Source organism: Pinus tabuliformis, chromosome X, assembly GCF_031772625.1.
Source record: "Pinus tabuliformis cultivar Carrire ecotype Pingquan chromosome X, CPIR1, whole genome shotgun sequence".
Lineage (NCBI taxonomy): Eukaryota > Viridiplantae > Streptophyta > Pinopsida > Pinales > Pinaceae > Pinus > Pinus tabuliformis.
In genome coordinates, this window is record NC_142308.1 from 153,848,795 (window position 1) to 153,871,069 (window position 22,275).

The following is a 22,275-nucleotide window of genomic DNA, read 5'->3' on the forward strand; positions in this document are numbered from 1 at the left end:
TATATCAATAAATATATAAACTATTACTTAAAATTCACAATTATTCTGTTAGGTAAACATTTTGATTTCGAATTTTGGGAACCCATGGTTTTTTCTCACGGTATTCTTCTCTAATTTTGCCATAAGGTGTTCTCTTTGAAATCAATTCCCTTCTGGTCTTACGTATCTTGTTGTGATATGTCCAATCTGTTGTTAGACGATTCAAATGTTTGCGACAATTGGATCAAAGATTTCGTTATAACTGAATCAATACGGATGTTTTCTCCTTGAAACTATATGAATAGCAAGAAGATGTTGAATGCCCCTTGTTTGGATCAAAGATTTCGTTATCACTGAATCAATACGGATGTTTTCTCCTTGAAACCATATGAATAACAAGAAGATGTTGAATGCCACTCATTGGAAACCCGACTCTTTCCCTGCTGAAGGAATCATTCTTACTCTCTCTTCTTCGACAGCTGCAAAAGATTCACACGGCGAATCGAATCACTTCAATAGGTTTTCTTAATAGACTTGTGATTGCTTCGGTAGGTTTTTTGAACGGATTTGTGGTTTTTTTCAATGGTATCACTCGGCATTTTTCTCATAAATATTTCTTCTTTCAGAAGTTTTTCAAATGGTGAAATGCTATATAAAATTCATGTTTCATTGAAAAGTTGTAGAAAGAATCAGTGCATTGAAGGACACAGGAAATCTGTTGGCTGCTGACTAATGGGGAATACCATGGGAGCTATGCTCTAATCTGATAATCTGTTGGCTGCTTAGGGTAGACCTTTAGTGTTTCAGAACCTGAACTTCTAAGTATAAATCGCCTAGGAGCCCATCATCTAAGGTTTTATCTTCTTCCCCTATTGATTTTTTTTTTTTAAATCGCATTATCAGAGGGTTTATCTTTGTTCTCTTTCTAGTAGTGTTTGAGAAATCCTCGTTATCTGAGTTTTTATCTTCTTACTCTGTATTTGGTTGTTACCTGGGCGTTGAGCAATATCAACTGTTGATCCAGCTTATTCATAAACCAAAATTGATTAGTGATAGTCATTTATAGACACTAGCCATATACCGTCTAGGAGAACCAGAGAAATCCCTCAATTCGCTCACAATTTTTTGAATCTACCCACTTGAAAGTCAATAGGGATTATTCTGTAAAATCCACATGTTGCGGATTTTTAAAATTAATTTCCATTTTATTAGAAAATTCATTTAAAATCCACTATTTGGAGACCATCCATTTTTTAAAGCTTGGTATTCACATTCTTCCCTTGATCATGCATACAATGTAAATTGGTAGCTACGTATGATTACACATGAAGACTCAGGTGTGAATCCAACAAAGGATACGTTTATTTACTCATCACAACAACCTATGACAATTTCCATATTTTTTAAACGGTGGGTTCATAGACAACAATGTTTCCATTTCCTAGTTTGTATATAGCTTTTAGTCTGTTTCATCAAATGCATTGAGTTATGTATCAGTGATGTTAATAGATCAAGAAAAACAACATGGACCTTAATGTATGGATCTTTTGGGGGGTCACATCCCTAGTGAGGTCAAGGTCTAACTCTGGCATGTGTGATCCCAATATTTCTTAGTAACACTTAGATTATTCCTTCTCAGAATGGTTGAGCTGCGTTTGAATTTGTTATGGAAGTACAGTTCCAAGTTTCCACCTTAAGATTTGTGTAATTTGTGCCCAGTTGTACATGTACGACATGATGCAATGTTTATTGCACATCAAATAAAGGTAATAAACAACAACATCAAAATGGTCTTGGTTCTGAGTTGTTTCCACATCCAAACCTTCCGCTTGAATGAGACAATGTTTATTGCACATCAAATAAAGGTGATAAACAACAACATCAAAATGGTCTTGGTTCTGAGTTGTTTCCACATCCAAACCTTCCTCTTGAATTTTTCTCAAACGAGTTTCAAGTTGAAAATGGTATTCATTACATTCTTCCAGCACTTGTTCAACTAAATCATTATTAAATTGAGAAAATAGTTCTTTTTCACTAGAGACAAGTTCTTGAAGAAGTTCAACAAATTTTCTCCCCTACATTGCTTTTACAAAAATTGTTTTAAAACACTGCAGATTTAATAGACTTCAAATGCAACTCCCCTCTATAGAAAATTCAACCAAACCCTTTCACATGTCTAGTTGTAACATGTCATGTAAGTGGAAGTATATTCATTCCATTTTTGCATGTATTACTCCATGTAATTACCATTACTTCAAAGATGTCAAAGGCGAACATCAAATATTTTGTTCAAGTAGGGTACATTCCAAATGTCCATTTCTCTATCCTTTATCAAATCCACAACACTGAAACTAGAATAACTTGGTTCCATAATCGAGCAAATTTTATAAATGCTTTTGTTTATATTGGGGTAACCTCATCAAACTTTCTAGAAACTTCTTACAAACTATCTCAAATATATAACTTTTATATTTCTTATTGAAATAATTTGTGGGGTCAGAACTGAAGCTAGATGCACATTGTGAGTGATCCTTTGTACTATGGACTGGGAGGGGAAATGGATCTTGAATTTTGACTTGAGCTAGAATCACGTTAAAGCATCATCATGGTTCCCATTTCTATCTAAATTCAAATTGTCCATATTCAATTCAGTCCCACCATCAGCATTTTAATCATTTTTTTTAGCAAATGATAATGCAGCTCCATGGTTCTTTGTTGAATATGGCCTAAAGACAAAAAAATATTTTCATATGATGACATTCTTGTATTAACAAATAGACAATTTTTGTAGTGGGAAAAAGGGTAAGCACAACTCGTGGCTCTTTCTTCTATAAATGTTCAAGCTTCCTTTACTATTTCCATCTCCAAGAAATTCTTGCCTTGGCCCTATTGTAACCCTTAGAAGCCTTTAATTTCATTTCCTTTCTGGAATTTGTTTGGAAATACTTTCAACATTTTAACTTTGCAAGATTATACTACAACAACCTCCATGATTATTGTTCACATGCAATCCTAGTTTTGCATTCTACTATGAACTGGTAATTCCTAAATGCAAGTCAGAAAGACCCACACTTCCTACCCGCAAAAGTACATATACCGTTTCCAATATAGAATAATTATTTTTGGATGCAAGACTTGCATGTGAAATTACAGTCTTTTATTTTTCTTTGTGATTCCATAACACTATGATTTACATATGACACATTGAGAGTCTTTACTAGAAATGGTCACATTTTCCCATCATGATGGTAAGTACTTTGATTGATCTCCCTGACTATTTTGTCTATAAATGATTGAGAGATGTACTTTAATATTAAATAGGTAACTAAAGTTTGTAAATGATGAACTACATTTCATTATTTATTGGAATGCGGGTAGAAAAAGTGTGCATCCTTATAAATCAAGCAAACTTTTAAAAGATTTGTTGCACTGAAAACATCTACAAAATCATAAATGTGATCTTTCTGTGTTCTTCCTGTGCTTGTGATTGCATTCCAAATCCTCAGATTATTTAGTATAAGTTATCGATTTGTAACATTTCACTTAATTTTGGAACCACCTCCATCTCACTGTGATGTTTTATATTTTTGGTATTCGAGTCTACAGTATTCCAAACTTTAATATTAAATAGGTAACTAAAGTTGGTAAATGATGAGCTACATTTCATTATTTATTGGAACTGAATGTGGATAAAAAAAGTGTGCATCCTTATAAATCAAACAAACTTTTAAAAGATTTGTTGCACTGAAAACATCTACAAAATCATAAATGTGATCTTTCTGCGTCCTTCCTGTGCTTGTGATTGGATTCCAAATCTTCATATTATTTAATTTAAGTTTCGATTTGTAACATTTCACTTAATTTTGGAACCACCTCCATCTCACTGTGATGTTTTATATTTTTGGTATTCGAGTAGTATTCAAAACTTCCTGCAATGTTTTATCATTTATGTATTCAAAGTTTCAATTTGGATTGATAATAGAGATAGAAGATCTTTCTTGAACAATGATATAGCACAATATGATTAAAAATTGAAACTATAACATTTGAATTTTAATACAGATTTTTTTTTAATATTTATTGACGACAAAAACATAATCATCCATAGGTATGATTCATTTTAGTCCCCCTAGTCTTCTCTTCTTGGAGCAATTGTTTACAACATTGCAATTGTTTACAACATTCAAATAAACCAGGGTTTGCAACATAGATGGCACGCCCCATCTAAAATTGATTTTTGAATTGTCTCTAATACAAATACAATGCCTTCAAGGTTGTATTGGTTTCTAGAGACAAAATGAACCATCGATTATGTGCAAATGGATTATGTAGTGACTGAATGTGACACCTTGCGGCAAGGGAAGAGCTTGGACTTGCTGTCAATCCCCACACACCTTGAGATAAGCTCCTGGCACCAGTGGGAACTCCAGGTAGCAAGGCTCAGAGGGAAGGAAGAAGCAGGCTATATGGTTAGGTCAATGGGAAATAACTCTCTACATGCATAGGTCACAGATGGGACTTATTACTTCTAGTATCAAATATGTTTATAACTTTACTTAGATTATGTCTCTTACTACTTACCTTACCCAGAAATATTATTAGGAGATATTTCATTGTTTATAAAGGTATGGTTGATGAGATATAAGTAGTATTGTAATAGCTGAATGACAATTTTCATATAAAAACTTATAAATTATATTGAAATAAAAATAATATATTAATAAATTAATGTTATGTACTTGCAATTATAAAAGATTATAAACATTGGCCCATAGTGGCATTCAAGCATGAATATATATATATATATATATATATATATGGAAATTGGACAGTTCGTATGTCACTGCATGTTGATCTTAATGTTCAGGTGAGGAAATCTGAGTGGGGATCCTCTAAGTGTACACATTTATCTAGGGCAATTCATGCTTGGTTGGAACTCGTACGTGGTAAGACACGGCGAGCAGCCTGGCCGAGGTGAGGTACTTGTGCTCGATCCCGCCATTTGGATTACTCTGCCATCGTTGATCTTCATCCATCGATATGATGGTGGAACATGGCTAGGGTTTGTTTCTCTAACCAACCTTTCACGTTTGAGCCTTTGGTGCTTCATTATTATTGCTGCTCCAGTCTCCCTCGCTGCTCTGCTATGACTGGGGTTATCAACAGCACTCAACACTATGCATTGTGTTCTCTAGTTTGAAACAATGGTGATGGTGGATCCTCTCAGCGCAGGTATGTCATTAGCCTTGATATACAGAGGGTTTTATCTACTCATCTTTGAGGGTTTAACGCCGATTTGGGGTTTCAATCACATACCTCTCCTAAGGTCTGATATACTATTACAGGCATCGCCTAAAAGGTTTCAGAGGCGGCGGAAAGCAATCAGTATTATGGAATACCTGAAGAAGGTAACTTTACCCATAGCAGATTTCCATGGCCACAGTTCTTATTGCAATTTCATTTTTCATTATAGTTTTACTACTGGTTTATGTATTCTTACCCTCAACTTCAAGATTTGTAACTAATACCCTTCGTAGTTCTGCAGATAATCGTTTCAACAAGGGGATGCCTCAACTCCAGGTAAGAATCCCTTTTGGTATCAATAAATTCATTATTACACAGGAAATGTCGTAGTCTGCACTGAAATTACTAACTCTTGGCATTTGTGACAGGTAAGCTATCTCACAGGAAATTTAATGTTTGAGACTGTGGCCATTAAACTCATAAGAGCTTATAGCTTCTCGGTGGCTTTATAGGTTGGTGCTACGACCTTTGGTATTCTGTTCCGGCTTGTCGTTACAGGGGTTTCATGGAGGGTTCTCTCCTTTTGATCTAGATTAAGTTATGGATGTCTAAACTGCTCATTTTTTCTTAAGTTGGTCATACAACAAGGTCTGGTTGTCGAATGTTCTTCTATTTGAATGTAAAACTAAGTGTATTAGGTATTAATACTTGGTTCCACATTTTTTGTTTTGATTTTTGAAGAATGGCCAGATGGTTTCCTTCTTAATTATATATGGAAGTCGACAGTGTCTCTTAATGGCTTCTCTGATAGCGTCTATTGCTTCATCGTTTGTTCTGAGCTTTAATATATGCATACTCTCAGTTTATTACGGTATTAATATGATATAATTATTTTGTTCTCAGTCTTGTGTGGTCCAATTTCCTGCAACCTTGTTTACATGTATACAGTATTCATTCGGATATGAAGGTTCTGGTCAAATTACTTGTAGTATTATCCACTGTGTATAACCCACATTTACTCATTACATATGATCTTATGAGGTGAGATTATACCGCGGGTTTTACTGTCATGACATGCTGAAATGTTCTCTCTTAACTCAGGGTAGGAGAATTCGTTTAGTATTTGATCGACCTTTCAATCTACTATTCTAATAATATTTATGTTTGATTAGAAGTCTATCAGAAAGGATATTTGCAATTCCTCTTATTTTACTGTTAGATTATATTTATAGTAATATTGTCTAGGAATTATCTCCTATTTTGGATTTATAAAACAATTAATTCCATTGTATTCGTTCAATTTTTCCATTGTATGTTCCACGGTTTTTAACTCAGAAGTGAGCCCTCTATTCTGTTTAATTGTTTAACCTGCAAGTTAATGATAGCATCTGCAATCTAGAATCTTTAAAAGCATTCTATATTACTTATTTATTATCCTATAAGTCCATAGAAAAATATACAGGCCAACACTAAATCTTTAAAATTTCTTTATCTTACTTACCTGTTATCCTGCAAAGCAATAATAATACTTTTCGGAAAGTCTCTCCTCCTAGCCACGAGTCTGGCAATCACACCCAGACTCTCCCCTGAGCACTCTGATCGAGAATACGAAGGGGTTCTTCCATGAACTCTCCTTCTGGTTCGACCTGCACCACAAAACAACTCTCAGTTACATTCTGTTTTCTTTAAAACAATAGTATATCCAGTCTTATATCTACTTAATCGTTTACCTGAATATTTTCCCAGTCAATAATGTGTTGAGGGTTATACACATACTTTTTTAGTAAAGATACATGAAATACATTGTGGACCCGAATGTGGCTTGGTAGTGCAAGCTTATAGGCCACCGGTCCAACTCATTCCAAGACTTGAAAGGGGCTGCAGTATCGAGGTGCTAATTTAGCACAACCCTGCCATTGTAATGAACTTTTCCGGGGCTTCACTCTTAGATAAATGTGATCTCCTGGTTGAAATTCCCTGTAAGTCCTCTTTTTATCTGCATACACTTTCTGCCTATCTTGGGCTACCCTCAAATTTTGTCGAATCTTCCTTCTTGATGGCTGAAAACATTTTCTGATAACCAGGGTGGCTAGCACAAGGCTTCCTATGAAACTCATCCAACACAAAAAGTTTAACCGAACTTTGGTTAGGAATGTAAATTATGTTCTTAAAAGTAAGGAGATTATCAGAATTTATTTCAAATTCTAATTTTTCATTTTTCAGCAAAGCTTCTTTTGTTTGTTGCCAAAGGAAGGAATACTCCAGATCTCTGTTAGCTGCTTCTTTTATGATTTCAGGAATATTTGAACTTACTTGGCTCATCTGAACCTCATAGATACAATGTAACTTCCTGCTTAGTGCATCAACAACACGATTTTCCTTCCCTTTTAAATGTTTCATTTCAAAATCGAATTCACTTAAAAAGGTTGTCCATCTGGCTTGTCGAGCATTCAAGCTAGACTGGTTAAAAAAAATTGTAAGGCTGCTATGATCTGTTAGCAACAAAAATTTCTTCCCAAGCAGGTAATGTCGCCACATTTTAAGTGCATGCACCACTGCTGTCAACTCAAGATCATAGGCTGAATATCATTGTTCATATTCCTTCAACTTTCAAGATTCATAAGAAATCACTTTTCCTTCTTGTGTCAGCACCCCACCAACACCCTCTTTGCTTGCATCTATGCAAACCATGAAAGACTTTTCCGGATCTGCCACTTTTAACACCGGTGCGGTGGTGAGCAGGTGTTTTAGTTTTTCAAAACTTTGCTGACACTCTGCTGTCCAGTGGAAAGCATGCCCCTTTTTCTATAAGGAGGTCATTGGAAAGGTGATTTTTGAAAATCCCTCAATGAATCTACGATAGTACCCAGCTAATCCCAAGAATGATCGGATATCAGCGACATTCTTTGGAGTTATCCACTCCATGATTGTTTTGATCTTTTTCAGATCCACTACAATGCCATTTGTTGATATAACGTGACCCAAGTACTGGATCTGATCTTTGAAAAAGTCACATTTGCTGAATTTGGCATATAACTGATTTTCCCTTAATGTTTGCAATACTATTTTCAGATGTTCTTTATGCTCCTCTTGATTCTTAGAATATATTAAGATATCATCTATGAAAATCAGCACAAATTTATCAAGGTAGGGTTGGAAAATACCATGCATCAAACTCATGAATGTGGTTGGGGCATTGGTAAGGCCAAACGGAAATACCACGAACTCGTAATGACCATAGCGAGTGTGGAATGTTGTCTTGTAAATATCTTCTTCCTTTATCCTTATTTGATGATAACCAGATCTTAAATCGATTTTTGAAAATACCTTGGCTCCTTGTACCTGGTCAAAAATATCATCAATACATGGTAACGGATACTTATTCTTGATGGTTAGTTTGTTTAGTTGTCGATAATCGATGCATAACCTCAAGGTCCCATCCTTTTTTGTACGAATAATACGAGGGCTCCCCAAGGGGACACACTAGGCCGGATATACTTTTTATCTAAAAGCTCCTGAAGCTGCATTTTGAGTTCTGTTAATTCAGGTATGCTCATGCGATAAGGGGCTCTAGATATAGGGGTTGCACCCAGAATTAACTCAATGGTGAATTCAATGTCATGCTTTGGTCTGAATAACAGGAATATTTTCCAGAGAGGTCATCTTATTTTTAGTGTTTGTAAATCCCACCTGAACAACATATATTTGGCAACCTTTTCTAATACATTTTCCTAGCTGACTAGCAGTAATGGGACGTAACTTGGTATTAGTTTTAATGCCTTGGAGTTCCTCCCTTTTTCCCGATTCAACAATAAAACTGACAGTTTTCTGTTTGCAGTCCACTAAGGACCAACACTTTTCTAACTAGTCCATCCCGATTAGTATGTCATAAGAACCCAAAGGCAGTATATTAAGGTCTACGTAAATAGGTTGTCCCGAAATCATTATGGGACAACGTTTTGTCTTTGCAGTTACCCTTCTTTTTGTTCCCGTGGCTAGTTGAACTAACCATGGTTTTGAAAATTTACTACTTGGCAATTGACATTTATCTACCACCTTAGGACTAATGTAGCTTAAGCTAGCGCCTGGGTCAAATAAAACAGAGACAGGTTGCTTAGCAATCATACCTTCACATTCAATCATGGTGGGATGAAATTCTTCCTGATGATCATCCAGGGAAACGTTAATTCTGGGCATGCTCCTTGCCACGTCTCCCACCATGGATGCTTCTTGCATGTTTGATAACTGTTATGTTCTTGCTTTATGCAGACAATTTTTATAATAGTGTGATTCTCCACATCCCCAACACTGTAGTGGTGGTTTGGTTTGTGGGTCATTAATAGATTTAGTAGCTCCTTCCGAATGTTTGTTTTCCGAATAAGCCACCTTGGGTTGATTCCTGGCTGGAAATCTATTGAGGGGATTTTGTTGTACGTTTCTGCTACCTACAAATCTTGAATATTTGTTTGGAATTAGACTTTTTCCTTTCCTATTTAAATTCCCCTTGGATCCTTCATTCTTTTGTTTCATTTGTTGATAGCAGATGTGGGCTTTCCGCACAGCGTCATCCATTGTCTTGGGGTAGTCAAACTCTAATTTCTCTTTCATAAAATTGGGCAAACTACTGATGAAGTGCTGAATTTTGGCCTTTTCTTCTTGCATGTAAGGCACATAACATAGCAGGGAGGTAAATCGTGTCACGTACTCATCCATGGTTAAGGTTCCCAACCTTAACTCATGAAATTCCTTTTCCTTCTCATCATAATAACGCTCCGTTAAATACTTATCTTTGAAATTCTTTTGGAATTCATGCCAGGTAACTTCCTCTTCATTTATTTTCCTTACTATTTTGATTTCTTCCCACCACAAGGTGGCCTTTCCTCTTAATTGATAAACTACTAATCTTGCTTTCAGTTTATCTGTGTACTCATAAATCTGGAAATATTTTCCCATGTCAATGAGCCAAGCTTCTGCTGCCTCTTCCGATTCCCCTTCAAAAAGTGATGGCTTAATCTTTTTAAATTCACCTTGCAATTCATTTTTCTGTCTTTTGGTTTTTTGTTGGTCGGATACATTGTCTAAGCGCCCTTCTTCATCTTCCCCATGTTTCTCAGCTGATTCAACGTTTTCCTCTCCATGTTGCGTTGTTGGGGTCTTCTCCTGGTCCTCAACACTAGGATCTGGATGTCGTTGATTATGTCTATTGGACAAACTTCTAAGTATCTTCTCCTATTCTTCGCGTAATCTTTCATTATCTGATCTTAAATTCATCATTTCAGCACGCAACTACTGAACAGTTTCTAATAATGCTGCATTAGCCTGTCGTGATTCTTCACCTAGCTGTATCCATATGTTAGGATTAGCGTTTACGTATGTGGTTTTGGGTGAACCGGTTGGCCGAGGGCTCCCTTGCATTTTTCCCTGTCTCTTTTGTTGGTGTGATATTTATTTATTAACTGTTTCACACATAAGTTTATTTAGTTAAAAATTGAAGCAAAATTATTTCCTGTACATGTCTGTTCCCAAAGAGTCTCAGTGTACGAACCTGAGCTCTGATACCATTTGTAACAACTAAATGACAATTTTCATATAAAAACTTATAAATTATATTGAAATAAAAATAAATAAATAAATAAATTTAATGTTATGTACCTACAACCATAAAATATTATAAACATTGGCCCATAGTGACATTCACGCACGCATATATATATATATATATAGATAGATATATATATATATATATATATATATATATATATATATATATATATATATATATATATATAGATATCCCTATGGCATTTATGGAAATTGGAAAGTTCGTATGTGACTGCATGTTGATCTTAATGTTCAAGTGAGGAAATCCAAGTGGGGATCCTCTTAGTTTCATGTAAACATTTATCCAGGGCGAGTCATGCTTGGTTGGCACTTGTACATGGTAACAAACGGCGAGCAGCCTGACCGAGGTGAGGTACTTGTGATCGATCCCACCATTTGGCTTACTCTGCCATCGTTGATCTTCGTCCATCGATTTGATGGTGGAAAATGGCTAGGGTTCATTTCTCTAACCAACCTTTCATGTCTGAGCCTCTAGTGCTTCATTGTTATGGTTGCTCCAATCTCCCACACTTCTCTACTATGGTCAAGGTTGTCAACAACACTCAACGTTATGCATTGTGTTCTCTGGTTTGAAACAATGGTGATGGTGGATCCTCCCGGCACAGGTATGTCATTAGCCTTGATATACAGAAGGTTTTATCTGCTCAGCTTTGAGGGTTTAATGCCGATTCGGGGTTTCAACCACATACCTATCTTAAGGTTTGATATTCTATTACAGGCATGGCCTCGGAGGTTTCAAAGGTGGCAGAAAGCAACCAGTATTCTGAAACACCTGAAGAAGGTAACTTTACCCATAGCAGATTCCACGGCCACAATTCTTATTGTAATTCTGTTTTTCGTTATAGTTTTACTATTGGTTTATGTATTCTTACCCTCGGCTTCAGGATTTGTAACTAATACCATTCGCCATTTTTCAAATAATCGTTTCAACAAGGGGATGCCTCAAATCCAGGTAAGAATCCCTTTTGGTATCAATAAATTCATTATTACACAAGAAAGGTCTTAGTCTACATTGAAATTACTAACTCTTGGCATTTGTGACAGGTAAGCTATCTCACAGGAAACTTAATATTTGAGATTGCGGCCATTAAACTCATAAGGGCTTATAGCTTCTTGGTGGCTTTACAGGTTGGTGCTAAGACCTTTGGTATTCTGTTCTAGCTTGTCGTTACAAGGGTTTCATGGAGGGCTTTCTCCTTGTGATCTAGATTAACTTATGGATGTATAAACTACTCATTTTTTCTTAAGTTGGTCATACAACAAGCTCTAGCTGTCGAATGTTCTTCTATTTGAATGTAAAATGTATTGGGTATTAATACCTGGTTCCGCATTTTGTGTTTTGATTTTTGAAGAATAGCTAGATGGTTTCCTTCTCTGATAGCGTCTATTGCTTCATCGTTTGTTCTGAGCTTTAAGATATGCATACTCTTAGTTTATTACAGTATTAATATGACATAATTATTTTGTTCTTAGTCCTGTGTGGTCCAATGTCCTGCGACCTTATTTACATGTATACAATATTCATTCAGATATGAAGGTTCCAGTCAAATTACTTGTAATATTATCTACTGTGTATAACCCACGTTTACACATTACATAGGATCTTATGACGTGATATTATACTGAGGGTTTTACTGTCATGACATGCTTAAATGTTCTTGCTTAACTCAGGGTAGGAGAATTCATTTAATATTTGATCGACCTTTCAATCTATTGTTCTAATAATATTTATGTTTGATCTGAAGTTTGTCAGAAAGGATATTTACAATTCCTCATATTTTATTGTTAGATTATATTTATAGTAATACTGTCTAGGAATTATCTCCTATTTCGGATTTATAAAACAATTAATTCCATTGTATTCATTCAATTTGTCCATCGTATGTTCCAGGGTTTTTAACTCAGAAGTGAGCCTTCTGTTCTATTTAATTGTTTAAATTACGATTTAATGATAGCATCTATAGTCTAGAATCTTTAAAAGCATTCTATATTATTATTTATTATCCTGTAAGTCCATAGCAAAATATACAGGCCAACACTAAATATTTAAAAGTTCTTTATCTTACTTACCTGTTATCCTGCAAAACAATAATAATACTTTTCAGAAAGTCTCTCCTCCCAGCCACGAGTTTGGAAATCACGTCCAGACTCTCCCCCGAGCACTTTCTACCTTTCACACTGGATTATATCCAGTTACAGTTAGTACCATGGGCCTCTGGACTCCTGTCCAGCCTCAATCTCAGTACTATCTTTTTGACTATATTGAGCAACCTTCCAACTAGTTTATTCCACCTAGCTCTAGGATATATTTGCTCCATTTCCCCTCTCTATATTTCCCTTTTTAGGCAGAGGGTAACTGTTTCTTGGTAACCATTTCTTTTAACTAAAACAAAACAATTTTATTCTTGTTAAAGTAGTATTACCAATAATTTAGGTAACCACAATATATGTTTCTTGGCCTTCCAACCTCAGTCAGTTAATGTTAAACATCAAAATGAATTAAAACTTAAATTAACATCTAATGAAGATTTACTTAGTAATCTCAGTAATTTTAATGCAATTTTGGGGTGTTACAAGTATTCACCGATAGTTTTAAACCATATTATTTTATATCTCTACCTAATAGGAGAACGTCTCATATCTCAGGTAGGTGTTAGAGGCTTTGAAAAAACATCAATACATAGAAAACACTAGGAAATGTGAACTTGCTTAGCAATCATTAGTGTATTTGGGGTACATATCAATGGAGGGGCACTCAATTATGAAAGGTTACCCTAGTGACAATAGCATTAAGATTTCTCTTTTACTCAAATTGGGCTACATTTACATCACAGAACATATCACATCACTCTTCATCTATACTCTTTTTTCATATGCTATCGGTGTTTCCTTTGCAACATTTGGTGCAATTACTAGTATAGATTATTTAAAGGTCAAATTACCTAAAATAAAATTAAAAAATAAATAAATATAAAATTATTAATTAAAATAAAATTTTGAGACAAAATATTTATTTATTTTAGTTTCTTTGATTTTTACAAATACATCCCATCCTAAGTCATTACACATTATATATTTATGCCGTAGTCTTTAACGCGACTTTTTGAAAGCCTTTCCGGCGATTTTTTCCGGTGAAAATCCGGCAGTGATTTATGGAAATCCAAGTTTGATAACTAATTTCTGCACAATGAAACTGTCCCAGGGGTTTTTCAGGGTGCTGAATCCGAATATGCAGTTAAAAAACCATTTTAACTGCAACAAATCATGATTTCAGCTCAATTTCTTCCGCCGGATTCCGTCACCGGAATCTCAAAAAGTCGCATTATAGACAACTCCTATATTTATGATAACTCCACCATGAACTCGTACACGCATCCCACCATGATTCATTCATAAACAATTCACCGTTAGCATATAAAACTTGAGGAATGTATTCAACACTCGTTAATTTACAATTTTGGTACGAGACCATTAACACTCAAATATATATTCAACCTATTGACTATTTTGGTCTAGAAAATAGGGTTGGTGGAGTGTCCGTGAAATATTAATATAAGTATTTCATGAAAACACGGATTCACCGGATAAATAATTAATGAGAAAGCATGTACTAAATTAAACTAGTAAATTAAGAATTAATGAGAAAACGTGTACTTATAAGAATGTAAATTATTTTACAAGACGTTTTATATGGTTATCCCATGCCATTGATTAAGATATATAAATTAAAAGAGAATATCATTATTATTGGTACATGGTTTGGTGCACATAGATTTGTAGTATATATTTGAAATCAGAAGATATTATTATTATTGTTGGTACATGGTTTAAGGCACATAGATTTCTAGTGAAGATATTATTATTGTTATTTTACAATAAAAATAAGAAATAAGCATATGGATTTGTCGTACATAGTGGGAAATAAATATTTAAAAATATATATTTAATAAAAATATTTTATAATTGATAGTTTATAGGTTAAAAAAAAATATTATTATTATTATTATTGGTATATAGAGGTATATAGATTTCTAATATATGGTTTGTGTTATATATTTAAAATTGAAATATTTAAAATTAAAAGAGATTATTGTTATTAATATTGTGTGTATGAGAAGCTTGATACATGGTTTTAAGTATATGGATTTGTGGTACATAGTTTGTGTTGGGAAAAGAAATATTTAAGAAAAATATATATTTATTTTGCTTGTTAAGTGGTTTGAGTTCTCTAAAGATTACATGAGGCTTGATCTGTGGCTTGAGAAACTGAGACCCAAGGGCATCTAAGCCGTCAAAATCACCAACCAATCTGGGCTACACCAACCTTTAACATGATTGGATTTTTACCCACTGAGTTTCGAACAAGTGACCTTCACATCATGGAGTTGATCTGTGGCTTGAGAAACTGAGACCCAAGGGCACCAAAATCACCAACCAATCTGGGCCACACCAACCTTTAACATGATTGGATTTTTACCCATTGAGTTTTGAACAAGTGACCTTCACATCATGGAGTGACTTAACAGTACACCCCAATCACTTCACATCATGGAGTGACTTAACAATACTATAACATGCAACGAGACATCATAAATTGTTTTACCAAGTTTAATTTCATTTCTGTTTTATTTAAATTATTAAAACTATTGGGCTTAAATAGCTAGAACAAATACTGTTAATTATTAATTAAAAGACTTTGGACCAGTTTGTTAAAAGATCAAAGAAATAGTGGTATTAACTTCTGAGAACAGTTACAACTGTTCCTTCACCCTTTTCCTTAAGAGGAGAAAGGGCAGAACCCTGGGGGGGTTGAAGAAACAGGACTATGATGAATTCTTCCTAGAGCTGGAAAACCTAACCAGTGGGAAAGAAATTTATGGTAACAGTTGTGGGGTACGAGACTTGAGGCTGGACAGAACCCTGACATCCAAGGTACCCAGTTGTTCTTGATTGACAAAAGTGGAAGGGCTCAGAGGGGGAATTTGGATGTAATTGCTAGTTCTGACGCTAGGTGGAGAGATCTTCCAAATAACTATTATGTGCATAACCAAAGACATATAAGTGATACTATCATAATCATTATCACCAGGGAAGATAGACTGTTTATTGTTAACTAGAAAGTATAGGAATGATTTAGCATTAGTAAATAATATCTATTGAATCCTGAGTAGAATAGTAAAACTAGATGATAACATGCATTACTAATGTTTATTGATATATACATGTAAATTTCCAATTAGCAAGAATGTTGGTTTACTATGCAAGATAGTGTTAAAGACAGTTGTTGATTTAATCCAAGAACACATAAGTGGAAAACAGTAAAGCAATAACCATATTTGTTTCTCTGTATTTTATATATATGAATTTGTACAAGACTGTAAAATATTCATATTTGCAATGTATCTAAATATCAGTTCTTAAAATACACTCAGGAAATATTCCTTCAACTGTAGAATAAATTCAACAAGGAGAACCTTTTAAAATGCATTCCGCTAAACCCTATATTTGCATCGTGTTTAGACAGAGACCTAGGGTTTGTATCCCTTGAATGAGTTTGGAAAGAACTCATCCAAAGTCATGTATCCCAGTTCCTTTAATCGAATCTCGTGATTCCTAATCATGCTTGCTACATTTACAATTAAACTTATTTGCTAAATTCATTCAAAAACGAATGGCATAGTTCATCAAAGCATCTGAGAGAATCATAAAAATAAATACCCTTCGGATAATTACATTCAACCATTTCAAACTCATTAATTGATTTCCACAACAAACTGGAATACATAAACCCAAAATTCATTAATAGTCAAAATATAAATGTATCTTGTTAAAACAGTTCAAATATGAAACATTGTACAAAATTCATAAAAAAAGTTCTGTGAAGTGTCCGAAGAGAACAATATAGGAAAAGACCAAGCGGTATAAACCCTAAGATGGCTTATATAAGCCGATAATATCCAAAACATTAAAAATTACTACATTTCCTAATCAAAAGCACCATCATGGCCGTAGCCTCAAACACCAGCTATTACAACTCATGAAACCCTCTGTCACAGAAATCGGTTCGCAGAACCAAGGCACAACAAATATAGATTCCAACACACCTAGAAAGTGAGGAAAGGAGCGAAGCAAGGAGGTCACCCTCAGAATGCACAGATCAAATGAGGATTTCGAACCAGCTGCGGAGACCTTAACTGCACAATAAACCAACTATAATAAACCAAATCACTGTTATAACTCAGTCTATATATGAAAAACCTTGGGAGATAGGGATGGCTTACCTGAGCAGGAGCTGGGTAGCCATCGAAGCAGTGACCAAGCCTACACTAGAACCAGACAACCTCAGTTGAATTAAAAAATAGGGAAAACATATAAACTTTAAAGACAATGAATTATCACAGTTGAGCAATGCTTACCTCAGGTTGCCGTGGAAGCAACTCTTTCCTCAAGATTTTTAAAGACCAGGTCATACCCTTCATAGTTGTTCCAAAATGACCAAGAAACCCATCAAGTAACTCATAAACCGTCACAGCATACCGAAGTAGCGGCGGAAAAAGGCTTAACAGAGTAATGTCAGCAACAAGCGGGACAAGATATGCACCTGAAGCATTAGAGCTGAGTTGGTCGAAGCTATTCACAGGGTTTCCATGACAGAGCAGAGCGCCGAGACAGAGCATGGACAAATGAACCGAACTTTCTACCAAAATAGTCAATAAACCCTCCAACCAAACCTGAAACATCAAGACCGTAGATCGTATTAGATCGAACGGCAGATAGGTAGCCAGATGCACAGCTTTGCGACTCTTCCAAGACATGGTAATTAGATTCATTCACGCCAACACACGTAGCCAATACAAGGATGAACGAACCTGGCAAGAGGAGACCTGGGGGCTCTCCCGCCTTAATGGAGGGGAGCCTGCCCGAGGTTGATCAGAGTGCGCAGAGTAAATGCAAACAACTGTGGAGTGACCCACATAGACTTCCAGCGTGGAGACCACATACAAACCCCACAGCATATTCTCTAACCTCAGACAATAATGTAATCAAACTATGTTAATACCGTTCAATCATATGGGTCCACGAAGTAATGGATCGGGGAATGCATATAATTATTTACACAATGATTTATATTCGATAGGTAAAAGGAATTTTTTTTTATTATATATAGTTAGGATGTTACAAATGGTATCAGAGCCCAGGCTCGCATACTGAGACTTCTGGGTTATTTTAATAGTCGATTAAGTTATGATACTTATATATATATGAAATAAAATAAACTGAGTTTTGGTTGAATATGAACACAGAAAGTGAAAGTGGGAATTGTTATTAGCACCAAGGGTAAAATGCGGAGGAGCCCCAGATTGTCGAGCCAGCCGGAGGTGCCTTATGTAGAGGCCAACCTAGAATTATGGGTGCAATTGGGAGAAGAATCGAGATAGGCTAATGTTGCCCTGCTCAAAACAGTACAACAGCTTCGAGTAGAGATGATGAACCTCACGACGGACAATGAATGGTTAAGACAGGAACAAGAGAAGATCCTTAAAAGTTTGTCCAATCGAAAAAATCAAAGGGGACCAGACCCTAGTATAGAAAATAGAGAAAAGACCCCAATTGCTCATAATGAGGAAGATAATGCAGAATCCACATAAATTCATAAAGAATAAGATGAAGTGTGTTCAGATAATTTTTTTGATCAAAAGAAGCCAAAAAGGCAGAAGACAGAGTTACAAGGCGAGTTCAAGAAAATCAAACCCTCATTGTTCGAAGGAGAGTCAGAAGAAGCAGCAGAAGCTTGGCTGATAGACATGGGTAAATACTTCCATATTTATGAATATACTAACAAACTTAAAGCAAGGCTGGCAGTTTACCAATTACAAGGAAAATCCACCCTCTAGTGGGAAGAAATTAAAATTGTAAGAAATATTGATGAGGAACAAGTAACATGGCAAGAATTCCAGAAACACTTTAAAGATAAATATTTAACAGAACGTTATTATGACAAAAAGGCAAAAGAGTTCCATGAGTTAAGACTAGGAACCCTGACCATGGATGAATATGTAGCATGCTTTACTTCCCTGTTGCGATACGTCCCATATATGCAAGAGGAGAAAGTTAAGATTCAGTTGTTATTAGCAGTTTGACCAACTTCATGAAGGAAAAAATAGAATTTGATTATCTAAGAACCATGGACAATGCAGTCTGGAAAGCCCGCATCTGTTATCAATAGATGAAGTAGAAAAATGAGGGATCTAAAGGAGCTACTGCCAAAAAAATGAGGAATTTACCACCAAATAGGCATCAAAAAGCCATAAATGGTAGAAACAATCAGCAAAGGACCTTCGGAAAATTTGCAAGAAATCCGCCTAGAACTCAGACATTCACCGAGAATAGACAACCTGAAGGAATTAGCAGAACTGCTACTGAACAACCACCAAAACCACCACTGCAATGTTGGGGATGTGGAGAAGTGCATTATTACAAAAACTTTCCACACAAAGCTCGAACTAAGAAACTTTCTAACATGCAAGAAGCCTCTATGGTAGGGGATATCACAAGGAGCATGCCTAGAATTAATGTTGCCTTGGACGATCATCAGGCAGAATATCAGCCCACCATGATCGAATGCGAAGGTATGATTGTTGATCAATCTGTTTCTGTTTTATTTGATCCAGGTGCTAGCCTAAGTTACATTAGTCCTAAAGTGGTAGAAAGGTGTCAACTGCAAAGCAGTAAATATAAGCAGTCGTGGCTAGTTCAACTAGCTACTAGAACAAAAAGAAAGGTGTCTACTAAAACAGAAAACTGCCCTATAATAGTTTCAGGACAACCTATCCGGGTTAATATGAATATTCTTCCCTTGGGCTCATATCATGTATTAATAGGGATGGACTGGTTAGAAGGTCACTGGTCCTGGTGGATTGCAAAGAAAAGTTTGTAAGTTATCTTACCGAGTTAAGACAACAGAAGAAAATTTAGGGAATCAAGAAAAATATCAAGTTACACCTTATTATGTCCAATTAGCTCGGAAGATGTATAAGGAAAGTTTGCCAGATTTATGTTGTCCAGGTAGGGTACAACAATGATAAAAATAAGATGACCTCTTTAGAGAATATCCCTGTAATCCAGGATTTCATTGATGTATTTCCTGAATCTATTCCTGGATTACTGCCAAGGTGAGATATCAATTTTACCATTGAGCTAGTGCCTGGAGCAGCCCCTATTTCGAAAGCCCCCTATTGTATGAGTATTCCAGAGTTGACTGAACTTAAAATGAAGCTTTTAGATAAAGGGTACATTCACCCAAGTGTGTCTCCTTGGGGAGCCCCTATGCTATTTGTACGCAAAAAGGACGGAACCTTACGATTGTGCATTGACTATCGTTTCAGCTAAATAAGCTGACCATCAAGAAAAAGTACCCACTACCTCGCATTGATGACTTATTTGATCAAGTGTAGGGAGCTAGTGTGTTCTCAAAAATTGATTTAAGGTTCGGGTACCACCAGATCAGAATAAAGGATGAAGACATCTGTAAAACCGCATTCCAAACCCGTTATGGACATTACGAGTTCATGGTACTGCCTTTTGGCCTTACCAATGCACCAGCCACGTTCATGAGCCTAATGCATGACATTTTCCAGCCATTTCTAGATAAATTTGTACTGATTTTTATTGATGATATACTAATCTACTCAAAAAACCAGGAGGAACATGAGTAGCACTTGAGAACAGTACTACAGATTTTGCAAGAAAACCAACTATACGCAAGTTTAGAAAGTGCGATTTTTACAAAAATCAAATCCAGTACCTAGGCCATGTTATATCAGCAGAAGGGATAGCAGTGGATCTAGAGAAAATCAAAACTATTATGGAATGGACCACACTGAAAAATGTTTCCGACATAAGATCCTTCTTAGGCTTGGTAGGGTATTACTGCCGATTTATTAAGGGCTTTTCAAAAATAGCCTTTCCAATGACTTCACTTCAGAAAAAGGGATGAGCTTTCCACTGGATAGCAGAATGCCAACAAAGTTTTGAGCTGCTAAAACAACTGCTTACAACTGCTCCAGTTCTAAAAGTAGTAGATCCAAAAAAGTCCTTTGTAGTACGTACAGATGCAAGCAAAGAAGGTGTCGGTGGATTATTAACTCAGAAGGGAAAGGTAATTGCCTATGAGTCATGAAAATTGAAGGATTATGAACAACGCTACTCTGCTTATGATTTGGAGTTGACCACAGTAGTGCATGCATTAAAGATGTGGCAGCACTATCTTCTGGGGAAGAAATTTTTGTTGTTAACTGACCATAGTAGTCTGACAAATTTCTTTAATCAGTCTAATTTAAATGTGCGCCAGGCCAGATGGACCACATTCTTGAGTGAATTTGATTTTGACATGAAGCACCTCAAAGGAAAAGAAAACTAGGTAGCTGATGCTTTAAGTAAAAAATTACATTGCATCTATGAAGTACATTTCAGTCGAGCACAATCTAATCTACCAGAGGTTATCCGAGAGGCATCCCTCAAGGATCCAGAATATGCATTCTTATGGCAACAAGCTTCGGAAGCTCAAGTAAGAGGGAAACAATGTGAGTATGCAATTAATTCTGATAAAATGTTAACATTCAGAAATAGGATTTACATTCCTAACCAAATTTCCGTGAAGCAGATGTTATTAGATGAGTTTCATAAGAAACCTTATGCCGCTCACCCAAGATACCAGAAATTGTATTCTGCCATTAATAAAAGTTATTTCTGGCCCGGCTTACGAAAAGATGTGGCTGAGTATTTATCTAAGTGCTTAGAGTGCCAATTGGTGAAAGAAGAACATCAGCATCCTGCGGGTCTGTTGCAACCGCTACCCATTCCAAAATGGAAATGGGAGACCATCACTCTAGACTTTATCACTGGATTGCCTCGTACCAAAAAGCAACACGACTCAATCATGGTGGTCGTAGACAAGCTGAGCAAGACCGCTCATTTCATTCCTGTAAAATCCACCTATAAAACGGTGGAGATTGCAGACATATTTATGAGAGAAATCTTCCGCCTACATGGGATACCCTGAAGAGTGATCTCTGATAAGGATGTAAAATTTACATCCGCTTTCTAGAAAACTCTCTTTGTAGGACTGGATATCCAAATCCATTTCAGCATTGCTTACCATCCTCAGATAGATGGTCAGACAGAGCGAGTAAATCAAGTCCTGGAAGATATGTTGCGAATGTTTGTAATGCAACAACCGTAGAAGTGGGAAGATTATCTCGACTTGGTAGAATTTTACTACAATAATGGGCATCATGAATCTTTGAGTATGAGTCCTTTCGAAGTAATTTATGGAAGGAAGTGTCGTGTACCCACAGACTGGAATAGTCTGGATAATAAATTAGCATTGGGTCCCAATATGCTAATTGAAATGGAGGTTACCATTAAGAA

The 22,275-nt window shown here is 35.8% G+C and overlaps 1 long non-coding RNA gene and 1 pseudogene across 1 annotated transcript; one reads left to right on the plus strand and one right to left on the minus strand.

The window, feature by feature from the left end:
* Positions 1 to 1,395: 1,395 nt before the first annotated feature.
* Positions 1,396 to 2,060, minus strand: LOC149138908 (uncharacterized; annotated as a pseudogene).
* Positions 2,061 to 4,860: 2,800 nt separating this feature from the next.
* Positions 4,861 to 6,089, plus strand: LOC149138909 (uncharacterized). Its single transcript, XR_016265133.1, has 4 exons — positions 4,861 to 5,211; positions 5,325 to 5,387; positions 5,525 to 5,559; positions 5,736 to 6,089. It is a non-coding gene; the product is annotated as an uncharacterized LOC149138909 (long non-coding RNA).
* The last annotated feature ends 16,186 nt before the right edge of the window (positions 6,090 to 22,275 follow it).